Source organism: Corvus kubaryi, unplaced genomic scaffold, assembly GCF_017639235.1.
Source record: "Corvus kubaryi isolate FWS band 111438036 unplaced genomic scaffold, C.kubaryi_AGA036_p1.0 37260, whole genome shotgun sequence".
Taxonomy (NCBI): Eukaryota; Metazoa; Chordata; class Aves; order Passeriformes; family Corvidae; genus Corvus; species Corvus kubaryi.
In genome coordinates, this window is record NW_024581077.1 from 7,846,393 (window position 1) to 7,868,390 (window position 21,998).

Below are 21,998 nucleotides of genomic sequence, written 5' to 3' on the forward strand. Positions count from 1 at the left end.
ATTCGATTCTGCTGTTTATTTGGTGTTGTCACCTGCCCACACATAACTGGAAATTAACAGGTCCCTCACTCACTCTCAGAAACTCCCATTTATTTTATGGCATTTATGAGGGTGAGTGATAAACAACCTCATGGGGTATTTATGTGTTATATTTATTTGATAAATATCTCATGGGTATTCCATGTGCTGTTAAAATATTATTGCCAGAAAAAAAACCAATGTGGAAGGGCAAGGGATGCATGCACAGTCCTCTTTCTTCAGCTGTGTGACAAAAGCTCCTCCTCATACCCAAAAAGGAGCACGGAGAGACAATGGCAGAAGGAGGCCCCCAGCTAACACTCTGCCCCAGCTACTTCCAGGCCCCTCACAAGAGCCATTAGCACATCAAAGGTGGCATTTTCATACACCCGGAGGAAAACAGGGACACAATGCCAGGTGACAACCCGGATTAAGGACACCCTGCCTGGGCCAGCAGCTCAGGAGAGCCATCAGCCCAGGTGCGAAATTCATCACAAAGCCAAAGCTGGAGCATCTTTCAAACTGTGAAAGAGGCAGTGCTGTGCACGGGGGCACGGACACCTTGCAGGATGCAGGGGAAGAGCATTTTGGGATTGCACAGGACTTACTATGGGATGCTTAGAGGAGGTAACAAAGAGGGGAAAGGGAGAGATATGGGGAAAAAAGGGACAGTTGCATGAAAACTCTTGGCTGACCAGCACAAGTGTCCAGCCTTGTCCTGCACTTGGTTAGCACAGTTTGCCCTATCTCGTTATTAAATTCTGCTTTTGGCTCTGAGGTGCTCTCTGTAGGGGTGAGTACCAGTGATAGCTGCTTGTCTCTAAGGGTGAGGCCATGCCAGGTTGGCTCCCGTGGGGAATCAGGAGTATCCTGGCCATCCATGCAGACACCTCTGTGTGTGTGTACCAGCAGCAGGAGTGGGGCTGCAGCCTTGTGCCAGCATCAGAGACTGGTGTCTGTGGTCAGACTGTGTGAGCCCAGCTCCTTGGAAGGATCCACCTCATCCTATTTACATGTGCACATAAACATGTATACTCCCCACTGCTGGAGCTCCATCCTGCTCCTTCTGTGAGGTGACTGGTGCTGAATGTGTGTCTGTGTAGCTCTGTGAGGCAGCTGTGTATAACACAGCGTGTATGTGTGGGGTTATGCACGTGCCTACGGGGAATACAGGGTCATTCTTGCTACTGGGAGCAAGGAGCTGTGTCAGCCTCACCTCTGCCAGGCTGATGGGTCCAGCCTAATTCCCTAACACTTTGTTTGAGTAATTCTGGCTCGCATTTTTCTTTTTCCTAGCTTATTTTCCATTTGTTTGCAAGCATGGCAAACTCCACATTGAATCTGATCACCCATCTGTCCCAAACTCTGGCATTAGCTCTGGAAATATTCATTTACTGGTTAGTGCGAGAATTTGCCATATTTGTGGAGGCTTTAAGCATATTCACATTTCAGAGACAATCTTTGGACTGCATTCTTCTGAAATGTCCTCATTCGTTGTTTATTCTTAACCCACCTAAGTCTGTTGCAAGTGCTGAGCAATCCAAACTTCAAGATTAGATTAAATACATACATAGCTACCGGTCCAATTTAGAAGCAATAAAAGTTTAGCTAAAAATTAAATTTCTAACAAATAATGCAGAACATCGTGGGTAGTACGTCTTTATTTTACAGAGCTGGAGAAGTAAACAGTAATATAAAAGACTGTTTCTTTCTCAAGCTCAAAATGCATCAACTGAACCCCTAGTTTCCCTAAGGAATGTGGGGGGAAATACCCATTTCAGTGAGTTTTCCCCCTATGTGATCAAATATTTAGATTTGAAGTTTGCATCACAGCCCGTTCCTCCTAAATACCAGTTTTGTTTCTGTCCTGGGACACACACCTACCTCCCACATCATGGCTAATTCTTCTGAAGATCGGCTGTTGGGGGAAGTACCTTAACACCTCCTTAGCAGAGCTATCTGGTACTGCACCAAGTGAAACTATTCACCCAATCTTTTTGTGAATAATACCCGTGTATTATGCAAAGTGCAGTTACTGCACTAGGATGGAGGCCCACTGCATGTGGGCAGCCAGACCTAAGGTTGCTGGGGGAAGGGCCAGGCAGAACCGGTCCCAGGTAGAACTTGATGCTGGCTGCCCCACATGAAACACCGGTGTCCTAACCACAGAGCTATGGGGATTGGGAAAGGCTTGTCTTTTGCTTGACAAGCTTTTTTCTTTTTGGCTTTGAGAACACTTGCATGTCTAAACTAGTGCATGCCAACTAGCATTTCATTTCCAGGGAGCTTCCATTTTCTGAGAAAAGCTGGTTTTATCAGAGAATCCCTAACATTAAGCAAGAGCCCCAGTAATGGGCAAGCCTGCTCTTATTTTAATTTATCTCAGGGACTGGAGCTGGCATGTGACCCCACAGAAGCACCTTGCTATGACTTTTTGAGAATGTCAGTGGAGGTCCAGGTACAGTTCTCTGGCAAACACATTTCATGTACAAAAGGTCTTGGCTCAAGGCACGAATGAGGAGAAGGCACCGTGCTACAAAAATAAAAAACCTAACTTTTTTGATCCTGTCCATGCCTCTACAACCTAATGGGAACACAGACTGATCAACAGAGATTGATCAACCACAGGATCATAACACTGCTGTCCAAGCTCCTGGCAAGCTGTATTTCACCTGCTTTACTGAATCTGCCCAAGCTGCAGTTCAGTGGTGCTGCCCCATATGATGAAGCTCTATCCATCTCTTTCGCCTCCACATTTAGGGAATCCTATCTCGTGTTTCTTCTTATTTTGCCTGGAGAACAAATTCTTCAGAGATAAGAGGAGCAGGGACAAGGAGGATTATTATGCAGTGTTTGCCTTGAGAGCTGATTTTGTGCTTTTCTGTTTGTTGTGTTTATAACAAAAGAGCATTCAGAACAAAAGAGAGAGAATGAGAGCCAGCATGGGCCAGAAGCTTCCCCCTCAAGCCATGAGTAACTTTTATTGTTGAGAGGAGGTTAGTAGGAGGGGGGGGAAGAAAAGGAGGAAAGATAAAAGAGAGAAACAAGATGATGGGTGGGATGTAGGTTGGCCTGTAAACAACAGGAGGTTAAGCTAGTGAGAAAAGAACCAATGGAAAGACAGAAGGCAAAAACAAAAGGACATAATGAGGTGAAGAAAGAAAATACTAAAGCAGATTAGAAGTGCAAGGCAGAGGAATAGAAGAGAAAAGGAAGGAAAAGGCAGCAGCAAAATACCAGAGGAAAAAGGATAACTTGTGAATAGTCAGGAAAGGTGAACAGACAGAAAGGTAGAGGAGGAAGCTGCAAAATTACCCAACTAAAAGAGCACGGACATAGCACTGGAGAGATCACGGCAGTAAACCTAAGACACCTTTAAATTCTGCAATTGTACCCTCAACCTCGGTGCAGTGTAGGCTGAAGCTACTATCTGAAAACTTTGGTGATTAAGCTGGCTGGTTAATCTGAAGTAAACTGAAGTTAAAAGTTTTATTACTTTCACCGTTGCTTTCAAAAGGGGAAGTATGTGTTGTAAAAAAAAAAAAAATCAGCGGAAACCAATATTTAATGCTTTAACAATGATTCACAAAGAGGAACTAACCTTATTAAAAGAATGAATAGTTCTGCAGAAACCCACGTGCTGGAGAGGAAGCCAGCATCCCCTTGAAAATTCTGTCGTGGTGCTATGTGAGAAACGTGACAACCCCCTGAAAGTCATGTAAGGTTTCCTAGTCCCATCTCCTATAACGCTTCAAGCCTTGTCCTCTTCTTTTGCTCCGACCTGAAAAAGACTCCTGACCAGCATCTAGGCCACAAGCCTGTTTTTTCTCCTGATTGATGTTGCCTTGTGAAACCAGGCTTTCTAGCAAAGAGAGGAGCAATATACCTGTACATTTCCCTTTTCTTGCGCTATTTATTTATCTTATTTTATTCTAACACTGGTACATATCTCAGAACAGCAATAATTAAGTATGTGCATGTGACTCACAGAGAATGTTATAAATGCATGTATTTTTTTACCACAAGCAACTGCCTTTCTTATGATCTCTTTCAGTGTTTCCCTCCTTTTCTCTGGAATGTGGAAGTAAACTACAACTGAAACTGCCCCAAAGCCCATGTCCCAGTCGTGAACGGGGATGCTGCAGCATCTGGGGTGGTGGAGGCAGCAGCAGAGCTGTGATGGGAGCTCAGGGCTGAGCTAGCAGGAGGCTGCAGGGCTGCAGGAGCGAGACACTTTGGCCAAAACATATGTGGTGTGGGCTTTTTCTATATCAGGTCAAAAAAGGGGCCATGGGAAGAGTGCTCCAAAACCCTGCACACTGCTCCTGTACTGAGATCCAGGCATTAAACCAATCTTCAGGAAGACCTGCCTTATGCAGCCTGTCCTGCTCTCTAGTGCCAGCAGGGTCAACCACCAGAACGGGGGCAGGAGGAATGTCACTGTGTTTTTCTCCACCCTGAGCAAGAAACTAAATTAAAGGCAATGTAAGAAAACAGCCTGGCTCATGAAGTTCAATTAAAGCCAGTCAGCATAAGCAGAGAAAAAAAATTGTACCAACCTGCAAAATTACAAAGAGAATTCCCTAGCAAAGTCCTGGGCAGCAGCATAGCTATAGGAAGATACACCCAGTCCAGGAGAGTGGTTGGACTAGGGGTTGGTTCATGAGAAGGTCTGGAGAAGAATAGAAGGTATGGGATAGAGGGAATTAGGGTTGCCAGTCATCTGAGCCCCCCTTCCTTCTTATTCCTTTTCCCGAGGGCTGAACAGTACATGCATAAGGACTGGGTTGTTTTTGACAAATCTTCACAAAGCTAATCTTTACTTCATATTGCCCAAGAGATTACTATATTCCGATGGTAAAACGTTATTTCTTAAGGAGGGTGGGAAACAATTTTTCTCTGGAAGACATAAGAAGAAACTCTCTTTGGTACGTGCAGGGCAGTGTGCCAGCCTGCGGAAAGGATGATGGGAAATTTGACAAATGCAGCTCGACAATGTGCTCTGGCTGCTTAACCAGCTGCAGTGTTTCAGTCACACAGATACCGATCAGAAAGCATAAGCTTCCTCACATTTTATGCCCAGCCTGGTCAATCCAGCACCAGTGGAATAGGTGCTGGGGAATGCTGCCTGCTGGCACGCAGAGCCAGTCCGGGCCTGCACCCATGGCACGGAGTGGAGGTGTTTCATCAGTGTGAGCTGCCTTATCTCACGTCCCCATTTAGGCATACTCCTCACGCCCCAGCATTAGTAAGAGAAAACTACAGCAGGGCCAGCATACACACACACAGAGTGTGCAGAGCTGAACGCACCCACTAGACCTACACACGCCCCAGCAAACACACACATTAACACAAATACATTGACACAAACACACAGACACACCGGGCACGAGCAGAGCTGCGGATTCGCAAACACCACTTCTCAAGGCATTTCTCTCCAAGCCATGTTCTGCTCCCAGGTGCCTGACCCGAATCACACTACATTTTCCAGCAACAGAGTGAAGGATTGTAGCCTGGGGCGGAGGGGAACAGAGACTGTGAAAATGGCTGAGATCACAAGTAATTATAGCAGCAGGATTCCTAGGAAAGGAAAAAAGCCCCTGGCCAACCCTTCTCCACTCCCCTCACCCCTGTAATCTAAAGTTAGCTGTAAACACTCAGCGGGACCTGAGCCTCCCCCTGTCCCTATGCGGGCTAACAATGGCTAAACCGATCTAGGGCACCGGGGTTTATCATTCCTCTCCCAGCACGGGATGCTCTGAGCTGCCCCGGGGCAGTGCTCCCCTCTCCTCCCAAGCACAGCAGCCCGTGCTTGCTGCTCAGTCAGCAGGAGCACAAGGAGCAGCCTATGCAGGTCAAAAAAGGGGCGATGGGAAGGGTGCTCCAAACCCTGCACACTGCTCCTGTACTGAGATCCAGGCATTAAACTAATCTTCAGGAAGAGCTGCCTTTTGCAGCCAGTCCTGCTCTCTAGTGCTGGCAGGGTCAACCACCAGAAAGGGGCAGGAGGAATTCCAGCCTGCAACCTCATCATTCCATCCCATCCCATCCCATCCCGGCAGTTCTGCCCCATTCCCCCTCAGAAACAGGTGCCAGCAAAGGGCGGTATCTCCCCTATATTGTCCCCTCATACTTCTTCCTTTTCAGGGGAATACCACGTTTCCTGATTCGTGCTCTCTTGCCTCTTCCCCAGCCTCCTTTCTCACCCTCCAGTGATGCTGCCCCGCTCATGTAAACCCATCTGGCTTTTGTATTGCTCCTTCTGGGTGCTCCACATACCCTTTGTGCTCCCCCAGGATCATTCCTGCACCCTTTCATGGCTCACTTGCACTCCTACACATGCATGTACCTGCTTGCCCGTGGCCCTCCCCACCCCTTTGAAAACCAGAGCGGCTGCATTCAGCCAGCCTAGCTGTGCAAGGATGCTGTGCACAGCTGCCCAGGTGTGTTTTGGTGGGCACGTGGAGGATTCTTTGGGGCCTGTTGCATTACAGTTGTATTTTTATATAAAATGTTCACATCTGAGTAACTTTATGTTCTGATACATAAACAGACACATAATGTGTGATGTTGTGCACCTGTACAAACATTGGCGTGCCTGAGATTACCAGTGCATGAATTCATAATATTAATGGTATCATAATATTAAAATGTGTACATATTACTTACGTCCACATATATATTTATGCACGCACTTTTATTTCTGAGTTTTAAATACCTGAAGATATTTGCACACATGCTAATTTGTACATACAAAGGCATGTAGATACACATGTGATCACATGAATGTACACATAATATATAGCTCTATCTTTGTTTCTGCTTGCATATCTCTGCTTGCTCACATTCATAGAGCTACTATATTTGTTTATATATATGCATTTCTGTGTACCAGTAGGCACGTGCTCCCTCTTTGAAAGCCTTTATTTTTATTGTTTATTGCTACTGGGCAAAGTTTACCCAAACTTCAATTTTCACATTCATAAAAATAAAAACAAAATCCTACAGGGGAACTTCTGTAGGTAAGGAAGAAGGGGTTTTTTCCTTTGTATTTTGTTGTGCAAAAAATATCACTCCTTATAGTGATAAGGTCTCAAACCCAGAAAAAAGGAGAGCTTGAGCAGTAAAGATTTTGCTGAAAGCATTAAGAAAGTTAATGCTATTGACTAAATCCTCAAAAGAAATCTGTACCTTTCCAACCAGATGTGAAGGGCAATACTTTTAATATTTTACATGACCATTTGCAACAGGGTAGGCCACAAGTGCTGCTCTGCACAGCTTTACAGTGAAGTATAAGGAGAGCTTCTCTGTACTCTCCATTGGCAACACCCTGGAGAGGTTCCTGGGAGACTCACACAGGAGCTGTGGCTGCTCTGGCCCAGGCCTCTCCAGAGAAAGCTCTGGAAGCTGGAGAGGTCACAGGCCTGGCTGCATGGCCTCCTCCTTCCAATCCACGTCACTCCAGCAAGTCCTCTTCCCGTAATACTTTTGTTTGCTCTGAAACAGCTCTCACTGTGGCCCTGTTTCTCAGCAAGGTACAGGCCACCTGCTCAGAGGTCAGGGACCAAGAATAAGCTTTGACAAACATCTCTAGTACTGAGAAGCTTTGGATTCAAGTTCCCCAGAGACAAGACAGCTTGTAGGAAACAGGCTCAGCACCACTCCATGGCTTTTGCTCTATGAGAGAAAGCATTGATACCACTTGTTCCAGTAGGGGCTTCACTCTTGGAGTCACTCCTTCAAGGGGTTGGGGCAGACTACAGCTGTGTGCTGCACGGAAAACACCATCACAGTTGGTTCTGACCCTGCTGTAATTTGCCTGAGCAGACCAGCAGTGGACAGGACAGCAGGGACGAGCTGCCCATCCCACAGCTCCAGGTAGGGCTGAGGCAGTGTTCACAGGGGAAGTCACCACACATCTTTCCAGGAGGCAAAGTGCTTGGCCTCAGGTCAGTGCTTCTGCACAGATTTGTTCCAGTTTAATTGACCAGGTGGGAACAGGGTGCACTTTGTTTGAAAGACATTATACTGCTGAATTAGCTCTCCTGCCAAGTGCATTATCGCTCTACAAACAATGTGAGTATGGGGAAATGCACCTGGGAAAGCAGAGACTAGATGCATGAGGAAGAGTGTAGATTCCTCTGTTGATGACACAGATAAGTAGAACTGGCCATTCCCCAGGTCAGCAATTGAAATAAAGAAATTAAATGGCAGGTCTAGAACAGCAAGGAGCCATAAGGCAGGGACTACACACTGGCCAGTCCCATATTCCTGGCTACTGACAGAGCTACAAGAATGGTAATCAGGGGACATATGGGGGAAACCACCCATGTGGAAAGACTGGGGAATCCACCCAGCCTTTAAACTTTGTGGTTTTAGCCAGTGGTCTTCTCCCCACTAAGCACCCATTTTAAACATCCATAGTTCCCCTTCTACAAAACTCTGCCCCAGGCAGGCCCAGATGTCACGTTTGTACCCACTGGCCAAGTGCCTTAGTTTCAGTATGTCACACGACCCTCCTTTAGCCAGCTCTTGGCACCTCCTGCATTTATGCCTTCACCCTCGCAGGCTGACTGTCTTCTTTTTTCCTTCTTTCTCTTCCTTCAAGTCTGCTTCCATCTCTGTGGTTTCTCCATCTTTTCCCTACTGCTGTGTCTGTTTCCAAGCAGGGTACATCTTTCTATACACTCTCCCCTCAGCACGTATCTCTTCTTTGCTCTTCATACCAGTGGCTCCTCCTTTCGCAGCCACACTCCCCCTCATCATTCCCCCCATCATTTTTCATTGTGTGTGCATCCCTATTCCTCCTCCAGCCTCTGCTGCTGTGATCCTTCACTTGCATCCCAAGGTCCCTTGTGAAAGGACGTCATGGTTCCCACAGGGTTAAAAGCACGAGTGGGGGTGGGGAGCTGCCCTCCTCTGTCCTTGATTAATGCCATCAGCCTTTCGGGAGGCAGCAGGTGTCCCGAGGGAGCTGGGCTGCATCCTCATGCAGTCTCTCACGTCCTCAGCACTCAGGGGAGTGCAGCAGCCCTGCTATCAGCTGTGCCAGTGCCAGGCTGGAGGGAAGGAGGGAGGCCATGTAAAGCAGACCTTTTGGCAGACACAGCCAGTGCCACATGCAGAAACCTCAAACACACGAGGATTGAAGAGGCTTGATATGATGAGTGACTGTACTTTATGCAGCTGGAGGATATTAAGTGTCATTTTCTGCGGAGGCCCCTTGGTCCCCCGTGCTGTTTGTGTGTTCCTCTGGGCTGCAGTGAGGCTCCTCGAGGCCTTCCCACATTATATCACGGAGTCCCTCCTAGTAATCCTCATTCTGACTCACCTATTCACACAGTTGTATGTGCATAACTCAGATCCCCAAGCAGCTGAATTTCTAAAGAAATGAATACCTCACAGCAGCCAGTCTGACACACATCCGCCCTGGAAAACCGAATCTCCCTGGCAATGGGAGTGTGAAGAGACAGGCAAAACAGAATTAGATTTTTCGGGAATAAGAGCATGGAGCAGGCATCTCCTGTCGAGACATCCACATACCCTCCACTCAGAAACACAGCAGGAGAATTTAGGGGGTAGGAATAAAACATGCTAAAAACAAAGGCCACCTGGCTGAGTGAGACTAAGCATTGGAACTTAGGTGTGGTATCAGAGACTATGCCTTTGAGCTAAAGTCCCCCAACTGAAGGACTGCTGTGTTACTCCTGGTACAGCCAGCTGGGACCTGATACGGGATAGGGCAGCATCTTGCCAGATTCTCAGTCTTTGGGGGATCACAGAACAATATGTCAAGTGCTTCAAAATGTGTCACTAATTGCACAGCCTCTCCCATCCACAACGCACATACACATTACACCACTCCTGGAGCACTGTAGGATCTGGACATCTGACAGTCTTGATTTTTCACAGCACCCCACTGCAAGGAGAAAAGAGCCTTTATCAGATGTAGAACTAATAAAGAACCAAGACAAAGAGAAAGAAAAAGCAGATCCCAGTTTGAGACGCCACAATGCTGAGCACTGCAGCATTGGGACTTTCTCAGTCCCTTAAATGGAAACCAAGAGCCCAGAAGGAGAAAAAAAATACCCTGGGGAGCCATAATACAAAATGATACAGAAGAAAATAGTAAATCCCAGCACTCTCCAGGTTATACTGCAGCAATCAGAACTTCTGAGAGGTGCCTTCCTTCAGAGGGGGAGCCTGCAACCTCTGCTTTCATGAACCTTGTCACCCCTCTCTTCACTTCTGAAAAAAAGAGCAGTTCTTTAGTAGTTGCTTTCTTTCCACTAACAAGGTAGCTCTATGGTTAGAGCAGAACAAGAGACCAGTGTTCAGCTTCTCCATTAAGGGACCCATTTTCTACATTCCTAGACGTGGTGTTCATGGATCCACAAGTTGCTACGGAAGGACAAACCCACTCACCATGCTGCTCTGAATGCCTGATTAAGTCTCAAAACCACCTGTTGTAGTCCTTGGAATATACATATGCTCTGCCTAATAAATCTGAACATGCTCTCAGTGAAAAAAGACTAGGAGCCAAGATCACCTGCTTTCTGTACCTATGCCAGGTAAGGCAGGAATCAGGCTGCCTCATAGCCAATGCATCCTTAATTATCCTTTGTATGGGGATGTGTCCCACTGCGTGACCCAGTTCTCAGGGTCTCCACCATTCCAGCCGCCTCCAGTGGTGAGACAGGCTTCCTATGGAGGCTTTTTTGAAATGAAAACATACTAATCACCTTTGCATTTCATGTCATGTCTGATCTCTGGTAGGGAAGCAAACAGTATTTTCAGAAATAAAGCAATGACAAAAATTTGCCTCCAGCACATGATAGTTACTGAGTGTAGTTTTTTTTGGAACATGTTGTTTTAGGTGTGCTTGCCTAAACGCTGCCTTTATCCCCCTTCAGATCCATAAGCCACTGTACTGAAGCCTGCCTTAACTAACAAGCACTGCAGTACCTGTCCAAACAACAAGCAGCAGTGGAGTCCAGCCTGTTTAAACCTAATTTTCAGCTCCAGCCAGTGTCCTGGCACTACAGCCACTGTAACACTTCTTTTCTGCAACTTTAACTCTCATCTGTTTTTCTAGATCTTGTGGCAGCACAGTGACTGAGATAATAAAACAGAAAAAGGGATTAAGAAGAATTGAAGCAAAAAAAAAGAGGGGGAAGGAAATATGTCTTACAGAAAATGGACAGAAAAAGAAAGAGAAAACCAAGGTGCAAGGTTAAGACAATGTAAGAAAGGAACAGCTGGGTAAAATAAATATATTTGTGAAAGAAAGTACAAGGATGTAATAAAAATTAAGAATAGGAGAAATAGAAAAAAAATGGCTGATATAGAAACACATCTCTTTCTAGTAGGTGATAGATATTCTTCTAATTCTCAGAAGGTTGCGTGACAGTGTAAGGGAAGTATGTTCTTGCAGCACTGTTGTGTCCAGTGAAGCAATTAGAGCAGCACTGAGTGACAGGAACAGAACATGTGCAGGATTCCTCCACTGCCTGCAGGATTTTCTTGGTGGGTGAAAGACCACTACTTCAGCAAGTTGGTAATTTTCAGATCTTCGAAGAGTCTCTTGGTTGAGAAATATCTCCTGCACTATCCCTGATGTTAAGTGCAGACTGTGCAGCTCTTCCTGTCACAAAGGCACAGGGCACCACAACCATTCAGCTACCCTATGCCAAGAGTTCAGGTTTCCCTGGGAATTTGGGACCCTGAGCCAAACCACCTTTACCAGGTCCAAAGACTTATCAGATAACACATTCTTTAGCCTTTCAGAAGAATCACTGGATCAGACAGAGAAGACAATGTGCTAGTCACATGGGACCCTAAATCCTGAACTGACCTAAAAATGCAGTGAAGCTCAAAACTCTCTGAATAACATATTTATCTGCAACTGATTCTTGATCAAGAATTGATGCAAGATTTCTGGGAACACCTTAAACTGTGAAGTGAAATAAATGTCTGACCACTGTTGCCATTATCTGACATTCATACAGCAGACCCAAGCCTCCCTGAATTCCACCCCATTCTGTGCCAGGCTCAGTGAAAGAATCTGGAATTATTTTCCCATGGCAGCCACTCCTCTGATTCTTCCAGAGTTCACCCCACAGAGCTTAGAATATTGCAGAAACCAACATATGAAACTACTGATGACATGATTTTCAGAGCTTGGAGCCAGCTAGAGTTGCATTATTAATAGGATTAATTAGTCCTCCTAAAGGGTCCAACTTAAATCAGGCTGACACTGTAGAAAGCACTGTATGTATAAAAAGAGAGTAAGAGAGAGCTATATCCTGAAGACTTATCTCAAGGCCTACATACATAAGGGAAAAGAAGTAGTATTAGTTCTGTTTTGCTGATATGGAAACCTGATATGTAGTGATTACATTGTTTGGCCCAAGAGAAGATCTGTGATGGAGCCATAAATCAAACCCCAATATCCAGAGACCCAGACCAGTGCTTCACCAGGTAGGCAATCCACAGTTTCTCTCTGGACTAAAAGCAGAAAACATGACACAGGCAGCTGCTAGGTCTGCTGAACAGAGCCACTACATGTGCTGCATGTTCAGTGTTGTTTGTCTTCATTCTTGATTTCATGCTCCTTTACTTACTTGAAGCCTCTGGCACCAACAAAAAATTTTCTGGGATGTAAGAAAGTGTAGTTATGGATCATAAACCCTCACTTGCCTGCTGGGAATGTGCACAGCTGATGCTATCGGGGGAACATACACATGTCAGATTCTGTCCATCTAGCCCAGACCAGAAACAAGAAAATGACCTTCAGAGTCATTCTCCAAATTTTTGTGGTTAGATGACTGAGAAACTTATGTTGCAGTAGGACACTTCCTAAACTAGGAAGAAAAACAAAGCCACTCACTGGCTGGTGTTGTACACCAAAAGAAGTTAGGATGCAGCCCTTGGGAAATTGCTGCACAGAGCATGGAAGTATTGTTGAGACAGCCTATGTGAGCCTAAGAATATTCTTACTTTTTACTGAGAAGAACAAGAGCTGCTGAGTACTCTGACATTGTTCCTAAACAGACAGATTGCCTCCTCCCAACAACTAAGAGAGGACCACACTACCACTGAAGAAAACACCAAAAAGGCAACCTACTCTTGCAGCCCTATGGCCTGTTCTCCCTCCTGGGACATTCAAAAGGCTAAACCAAACCTCAGTGGCTTGAAGGGCAAGTAAAAGGCCTGCCAGTCACAGGGACACAACATGACATGCTTGAATACTGTACAACCTTTTCAGTCTCTAATTTTGGCTCCCTAATCACCTAATATCTGGACCTGATGTAAACTGTCATGGCGAAGCAGGTTTATATGAGTTCAGTGTGCTCTGTGGAGATCAACTGTCTCCTCCTGCCAGGCAGCAGGTGTGAACATTAAACCTGCCCAGCCCCTTCCATCCATTAGTTTTCAAGGTGCCCAGAAGACAGCAGAGAGGTCATTTTGGGTCCTCTGTTTTCTTACAGAGAGGCTACAGAGTTCCAGAGAGATGCAGATGACAAACACACGTGGGTCTCATGCAATAAGCAGTGGCCACTATCCCCAGCAGGTACCAACTTCTCCAGTTCCACTCTGTTTTTCCTCCCATCACAGGCTCAGCTGCTGGGCAGTTATATTTCAACTTCCCCCAAACCAATGAAGGTGTCCGAGATACCTCTGTGGGGAACTGTCCAGGCAGAATCTCTGATAGGAACATTTTCTCTTTCAAATTTCCATTTGAGGCTGATTTCCATTATGTAAGGCAGGTAACTTATTCCCTATGCTTTGCATAATGAAATAGCTTATCCTCCTCTTCTGTTGTCTCTGCACTCCTTTCTGTCACCCTTCAAGCAGGAAGGCACAATCAGAACAGGAGTAAGTGCATATGTGCACCAGACTTGGGGGCACGTTAAACAGTGGGAGTAGGACACTGTGGGGAAGCACAAAAAGTGGAAAGGATTTTAGGTGTTAGAAGACGCTGACAGGACACGTGGAGCAGATATGGATTCTATCCACATAGGGAGGATCTTACAATAGCCCTGACTTCACTCTGGCTCTTTCCCAGATGGAAAGGTGCTGCCACATCTGGCAGCAATGAAAGGCATTCAAGTACTGCATTCCACTCACTCCGTGCTCCCTGTATCCCCACCTTGCCTATAGGAGTCCTACCAGAGCTGCCCCACTTCGTGACTGGGAATCTGCCAGCTTCCACCGATGTGAAATTAAGACAGACCCATGGCAGTTTAGGTGAACAATAAATTAAACTCCCTTTCAATGAGAACAGGAGATGTCACCTATCCCACTCAATGCATAAATCCTGCAAACAAAAGTTATCACAACCTGAAAAATTGGCTGGAGATTAAACACAGCAATCCAACACAGACAAGGTTGCATCTGCTCACCCCAGATACCAATTCTGTCATTCCTACCTTACAACAGCTCTCCCACAAGCTTCTTTCCCTTGGGGCCCCCTCTGCCTGCAGCATCTCTCTGTTATGCACTCAGGTAATCCTCATGGAGGAGCTCTGTTACCATTTGAAATCTTTGCCCTCACCACTTGCCCTATGACATTTTCTTCCGCTACCTTCCTAACTCCCTCTCATGCAATTACCCTCCCATTTTCTAAGCACTTTCCTCAGGGCAACACCTCCCGCTCTGCTCTGAAGACTGTGACACCCCCCAGGCTTCCAGTCTCAGCTGACCTGGCTTGATCTCCAACCTCCACGTAACCTGTTAGCCTCACCTCACTGAGGAAAAGGTGAAAGGTAGCACAGCAAAAGGAAGAGCTACATCTGGATCAGCACATCAGCTATGCCATCTCACCCTGTTTCCAGATCTTCTCCCATTGGGAGGAACAGAGGGGCTGATCTCTTTATATCTGTCCCTTGAGAAAGCTTCTGTTTGCTGCTCTTCCACAAGCACTGACCAAACATCCTGAGAAAAGAAGGCCAAGGAAACTGGAATGTGGTTACACTGAAGACAGCAACCCAGACTCTAGTACTGCTGGGTCTCAGATCCAATCCAAGATCAGACCATCAGGACCTCTTCTCCTTTTCCCTCACCTATGCTCTCCCTCTCCCCCACTCACTCCCAAGAGGCTGGGGCAGAGGTGCTGCTGAGGGGATCTCACTGTCACAGGGACAGAGCCAACATGCCAGCGCTAACCTGAGACTAGAAATCCTGGACAGATGCAGCGTCTGCAAGGTTCCTTGGTTTGCTGTCCTTTCCCTGTTCCCCAGAGGGGCTGGAGGGACAGAAACACTGACCCCGCAGGGTTAGGCTGACTCTTTAAACACAAGTAGGCTGCAGAGGTTCCCCAGTGCCTCTGGGATTTCCAAAGGGCATGGTGAAATGCATGTAGGAAAACCTGGAAGCACCATAGGGCACTTCCTCCTCTTTAAAGCTATCCAGTTGTCTTTGTTCACAGCCCAAGCAATCCAGGTGTCCTGACCTGCTCCACCTGGGACAAGGACTCTGCCTCTATGTGTATACAACAAATGTGACTACTTTGGCATTACTCTGGCTCATAAACTTTGTAAAAGGCTGACAGTTTTCCTTCTCTCAGACAAGGAGTGTTGGTGTCTGTGAACATGCTAAAGCACGATGAGTTCTCCTGGCAACACTTCCTTTCACCCCACCATGGGACAAAAAAGCACAGAAAATATGACTCTTCTGTTGTGCACTGGATAATTTTAGGGTTTTTATGTGAATTTGTTGAAGTATGGGTCACAAATGGGCAGCTTTTGACAAGGGTAAACAAATTCCTCTTGTAGTTTTTCATGGGAGTCATGTTGTCTCAGATCTGTTGTAAAAATCTTTTATCAGACTGTTCCACAGTGATGATTATTTTGATAGCTATATGATCTGGTTTTGGTGTGCATGTTGTTTCGAAATTCTAAAATTTTTTTTCCAGACTAAAAATGGCTTTGAAAGTGTGTACTTACTACAGATTGAGGTAGGTTTTATTTTGTATAGAAAGAGATGTAAGGATAATCATTAGAGAATAATTATCCCACTGAGATGTACACCAGTTTACTTCCCCTCGTAAGTTAGGTACGGCTAGGTTCACTGACAACATGAGCCATTGTAGCCAGAAAGGCCTTAGAACAAGGGGACCTTCTTGGACATATTAATATCACTCCAGATAAAGTCAGCCTTGATTTATCATTAAGTCCTTTTCTAAGAACAGCGTGTTAAGGATTACACAGAGAAACGTCCACAGCAGCAGCAACAAATATTCCCAACAAAGGTCAGAGTTATTTAATGCCCTTGCCATATGACATGGATCAGTCATGCCAGACCTGGAAATAGACTTCAAGCCTTCTAATTTTATAATCCCATTATCCCCTGCTCCCCACCTCCTGGCACTTCTTCTGTTCTCTTTCAACTTAGCACCTCTGCAGCGAAAGCGCCAAGACAGGTAACATGACAGAAGTGTTCAGCTGGATTCCCCAGCCTCCCTTCCTTACCTCATGCTCTTACATCTGCAGTGTATTTGCTCTCCTGTCCCCTTTCACCCCAAACTTTTGTGCCCTGCTCTGTACCCAGCACTGCCCATCACCTGTACATTACCCATCTCCCTCGCTTTTGCAACATAAAAGTTAATTTTATGCATAATCTCTTCTCCATCATCCTTCTTCTCTCCAGCCTCATTTTTTCCAATGCCTACCTCCTCCTGTCTCTCTCTCTCTTTCTCTGAGTTAATCTAGACTGAGTTTAAGGTGTGACGTTAGCCACAAAGGATAATGTGGTCATTTAACCAGCCTGATATGGACTCAGTAGACTGGCTTTAAGTGATGTTAACAATCCTAATTGAGGCAAGAAATCAGTGAAACACTGATTTACCACTTTGCATATTTATTAGGTTTTATCAGTTTCTGATATCCTTTCCAAGAGTCTCTCCTCGGTTTTGTTCTGGTCATTATCTTTTGAAACGTATCTCTTTTTCCTCCCTTTCTCACCAAAAAAAAGGCTGTATTTTACAACTTGATCATCACCCTAAACAGGATACAAGCTGCTTCCCTTTCACACGTGTTTATGTTAACGTGCTTCCTTCTTATTCCAAGTTTATCGCTCCTGCCTCAAAGTCAAAGACAATTTTTTTTTTTTTTTAAGAAGAACAAAGAACTTCTTTTCCGTCTTAGATATGGGTAAGGTGAGGCCATGATCCAGGAAGGCTGTGGCTAATCATACAGGGAGGCAAAGAGGGAACAAAAGTGAGACTAGAAAATAAGGCTGCAGTGAAAGCATGAAGGCAAAAGGTTACAGATAGGGCTGAGTAAAAGCTAATATCAAGAACAAGGAGGAGGCCCGAGTCCACCTTCCCACTGGTGCCTTTGGTACCCAGGAACAGGAAGGTGCTGGCAAAAACCGGACTGCACAACAGGATCCAGCTCACTCCAGCACTTCCCTCTGCTGGCCGGTGTGCAGAGCCCCGGGCAGGGCACCGAGTGCAGAGGAAAGGGGGCTCAGGATTGCCCTGCTTTGTCCTGGGACACAAACCATGTGAGGGACCTGGGTGAGCACCTGAACCACCTGTTTGCTGAACTGCAGCGTTCTTCAGAGACTAAGGATGGCTGAATTATTGGGGAATTTTAGCTCAATTCTAGGTATCTATTTTGTGTTCTCATTCAACTTTAAGGTCAATTAGTAGGCCTTTTATGTCTTGAAATACACACAAATCTACTGCAACACTCCTGTCTCCTTATGGCACCTAACCATTTCCTCCAGTGGCTTAGATTTTCTTGCCTCATTGCTGTTGAAAGAGGGCAGAAGCAACAAGAAAACCATAAACAGGAAGCCCCAAAAGGCCAGATCATTTACAGAACAACACGTAGGCACATGTATCCATAATGTATTGTGGATAACACTAAATAGCATGGAAAAGAGTTATTTGTTTTGCTGTATCCTTTTGTACTTAAATAGTGATGTATGATCTCAGCTTAGCAGGCAGCAGGAGCTTCTTGGCCTGCTCCCCAGATGTGCACAGATCTGTAAAATTTCCTAGAGCCTTTCTATTGACATTGCAATATAGAAGGCACTATTTGGCAACAGCAGAGCTCTTGCTGTTTTGTTGCAGCAGTTCTGCAATGTACGTCATGTCAGTTCTATGCGTATTAAAGAGAGTTTCTGGGTTTCCTTCCTGTGCTGTAAGACCACAGGCTTACAGCCAAGTCCCATTTTTTTTCTAAGGTTCCCATCTCTAGATCCTTTTGTAACTTCAAATTTCCTTTATCTTTTTTTTAGCTACAAGTTTCAGATGGTTTTTATGGGGTACTTAAATCTTGGTAAGCATTCATTTCAACATGTTCATCCCCGAAACCTCCCACTTCTGGCTGTGCCCCACCCTCCTCTCTGGTGCCCATCACAAAGCCTTCCAGCTGCCCTCCCAGTCAATCCACCCTGCTGCCTCTCCTGGCCACAGTTCCTCCACCCACTCCCTTTTTCTTCTTCCCTGTTTCCCTCATCAGTCTCCCCTCCTTCCCCCTCCTTCTTCCTTCTTCCCATTCTCTTCCCTTTTGCTTTCTCTGAATGCTGTAACGCTGCCAGGACTTGGCAGATGAGCCAGCCCCTGTCTCAGAATTAGCTAAATTAGCTCTATTAGCTCCATTAGCTGTGTGCGTGACGGGGAAACCCCTCTTTCGCAAGCTCAGCCCTGCCGATCCTGGACACCAGAGGGCCCTTTTTAGGGATTCCATTTATCTTAGCTGTCTGACGCTGTGTGCTTCCGAGCCGAGGCTGTGAGGTGTGCAGTGATGCACCCTGACAGTTATTTATAGGATAAAATAAATGTGCCTGCTGCCCCTGGAAACCGGCTCAGCCGTCACCCAGGCAGCGTTTGCTGAGCGGTGTGTGCTCATGCCTGGGGGCAGGGGCAAGCAGAGCTAAGATCTGGAAGCGCTTCCCTCACCTGCTGCAGAACAGGAGGGCAGAGACAGGCAGGACCACCCGCTGCTCAGCGGCAGAGGGCATGCGGGGATGGCTGATTTATTGTAGTGTTTGACGAACATTTAGCTGCTTCTCAGAGACGGTAAGTGGAGGGGATGGAGGGAAGAGCAATCCCGTTCCCACGGCAACCACGCTCAAGTCATCTGAGGTCAAAATGATGACCGAGGCTGCCAGAGAAAACTAATTTTGATGTGAGGATAAATCCCACATCAGTGGCCGCATGACTCAGTCTGCCAGCTCTGGGTGCCTGAGCAGCCCGGCACCCCCCCTTCATCTGCCACCCCCCTTCCCCCCCCAAACTGCACCGCACTGCTCCCCGCTATGGTGCTTCTCGGGGCCCTCTCAAAGCCTGATCATCTCTCTCAGTGCCTGCCCTGAATTCACCCCCAGCTATTTCTGTTTCTGGGTCACCGAGATCACATCTGCACAGCCACCAGAGGCTGGTGGCAGTGTGGGCTGGCACATCCTCGCTCCTCTTGAACCGTGAGCAGGGGCTGCCCACAGCTGTGAGGCTCAGGCCACCAGCCCACCACCGGCCAGCAGAGCCTCAGCTCGCCAGTCACCACTGCTTCGCTGTCCTCAGGAGTCCGACTTCATCGAAAGTCATCGCGTACGCGCCTCGTGACGACAAGATCACGTCAGCTTCTATCTTTTTTGGAAAGCAGCTGGAACTGAGCAGTCTCTGCAGGATCCTGCCGCGCTGAAACGGATTTCTGTTGCCATCTGGTGGCAAGTGAAGAGCACTTGGAAATATAGACAAATTACAGAGATCCACGCCCCGCTATTCTCTGAGAGGGGCTTGTTCTCGTCCATTGGAATGGGCTGCCCAGGCAGGTGGTGGAGTCACCATCCCTGGAGGTGTTAAAGAAACGGCTGGACTTGGCACTTAGTGCCATGGTCTAGTTGACAAGCTGGTGATCGGTCAAAGGCTGGACCAGATGGTTTTGGAGATCCTTTCCAACCTAAATGAGTGTGTGACTCTGTTTATTCCACAGGTCTTTACTCGGGCCACATCAAAATTTCCTCACTTTAAAAGGGAACAGGGGAGAATGTTAATGTGATTAGATTATATTAGATTAGATTTGATATCTAGATTTCAGACTATACCTGCCATTGCAAGTGTTCTCCACAGTTTTTAATTAAACACTAGCAATTTTCTTGACTACTCCACGTGCTGTAGTGAGGACTCTCCTAACCCCCAAAACCTGCAGTTCAGCTCACTCTAAATTAGAAATCTTCCCTCTGCCTCTGAGAGTTGTTGAATGAATCATCCACAGTTGGTCAGTTAATGAATGTACAATTACCAACCCCACCTGGCTGTTGCAGAAATCTCCTTAAAGGATTGCATCCCTGCTTATCGAGGAACATATGAACCAGAAGCCAGCCTCAGACTCCCTCTGTGTCTAGCCCAGGGCCCCATTCCATCTCTGGCTTAGGGGCAGAGGCTCATGAAAGGCAGAGTTCTCTCATCAGATGGTTTGCCCTGACACGTTCCTTTTGTGGGCACTATGGCAGCTTCTGCCGGAGCCTGGCTTACACTGCAGCACCAGCATTTCTGAAGATAGCCATAAATTCACCCTCTTGTCAATTCACTGCTCTCTGGTACAGAATAATTCCCTTCCCCTTTAAGGAGGGCACCAAACCATTGGATTGCATAGACAGTGCAGAAGCAGGACATCCTAATGGCACTTGATTGTAATCCTGCTTTGGTTGTTGCTCTCACTCATGCTTAGCTGTCTTTGTACCTTCCCTCATGCCAGTCTTGCTCTTGCCCCTTTTCCCTGCTCCAGCCCAGCGACATCTGCCTGCTGGAACCACCCAATCTCCTTCATGACCGTGTTGCCTAAACTCCAACAAACTGCCTTTACCAGTCAGGCAGAGAGCCCACAGAGTTTTCCACTCTGTTGTTCCCACAGGCAAGGATGACTCATGACATCTTGTCACAAGTAACTTAGCTGATGAAATCCCAGGAGCAGCCAGCCACACTCCAGATCCATGTTGGTGCTCCAGTATCAGCTTCTGCTCCATGTGAAATAATCCGAGGAAGTGCAGCAGCTCCTTCACTAGCCCCAGCTCAGAGCTGAACCCTCCCTTGCCACACAAAAGTAATGATGGCCACTGATGTTGTTTCGGTGCTATTCATCTTTCTTGTAGGTTGGTTCTGACCCAGTCTTCTGTATGTGCTCTTGCTCACCAGACACAGGGTGTGGGTGAGGGCCCAAATAAGCCCTCCCCTGCAGAAGGTGAGGCATTGCTTTTAATCCTTTATTTAGATCCCAGGAGACAGCAGTGAGCAGAAGCTGCACTCACAACATTAAACCAAAAGCAGAAGGATTCTGTAGTATCCGGCAGTACTGTGACCCTCAGCGTGGTCCCAGAAAGGAATTCTGCAATGCAGCAGCCCCAGTTCCAACAGGGCCTGATTGGAAAAGCCCTGGTGCAGCTGTAAACATCCTTCACTTTAGTTAATTCATTATTTTATTCTCTACATCAGTTCTGACACCCACTTTCAAGACAGGAAAGCTGAGCGTCTGAAGGGCTCATAACTGGCAGTGATCTTCTCATCCAGTTCTCTACAGCTTCATGCTTCATCTTCATGTTCAGTGCATTCACAACTGTTACCTCAGGCCACAGAGCAGAGGCAGGCACTAGAGAGTCACACCACAAACACAGGCAGCCCAACCGACCTGTCAGTCCACCACTCTGCTCCAAAATGAGGAAACCTCATCCCACCACTGTAGGGTGGCAGTGAATCACATAGGTCTAAAAGACACAGGAGCCTCCACAAACTTCATAAAGACAGGATTTTATTGAGAATGTTAACCGTTTTTTATAATTTAGGCCAGGAACAGATCCTCAGTCACTGTGCACTATTTTGTGAAAGAGATTAGTTGGTTACACAACAGCACTAGTTGAAATGGTGGCTGTGAGTGTTCCCCACTAAAATTTGATGTTTAAAGTTTAGTTAGCAGCCCACTAGAAATTGTTCTTACAGTTCTGTACACAGTTTAGAAGTCAGCACATGGGAA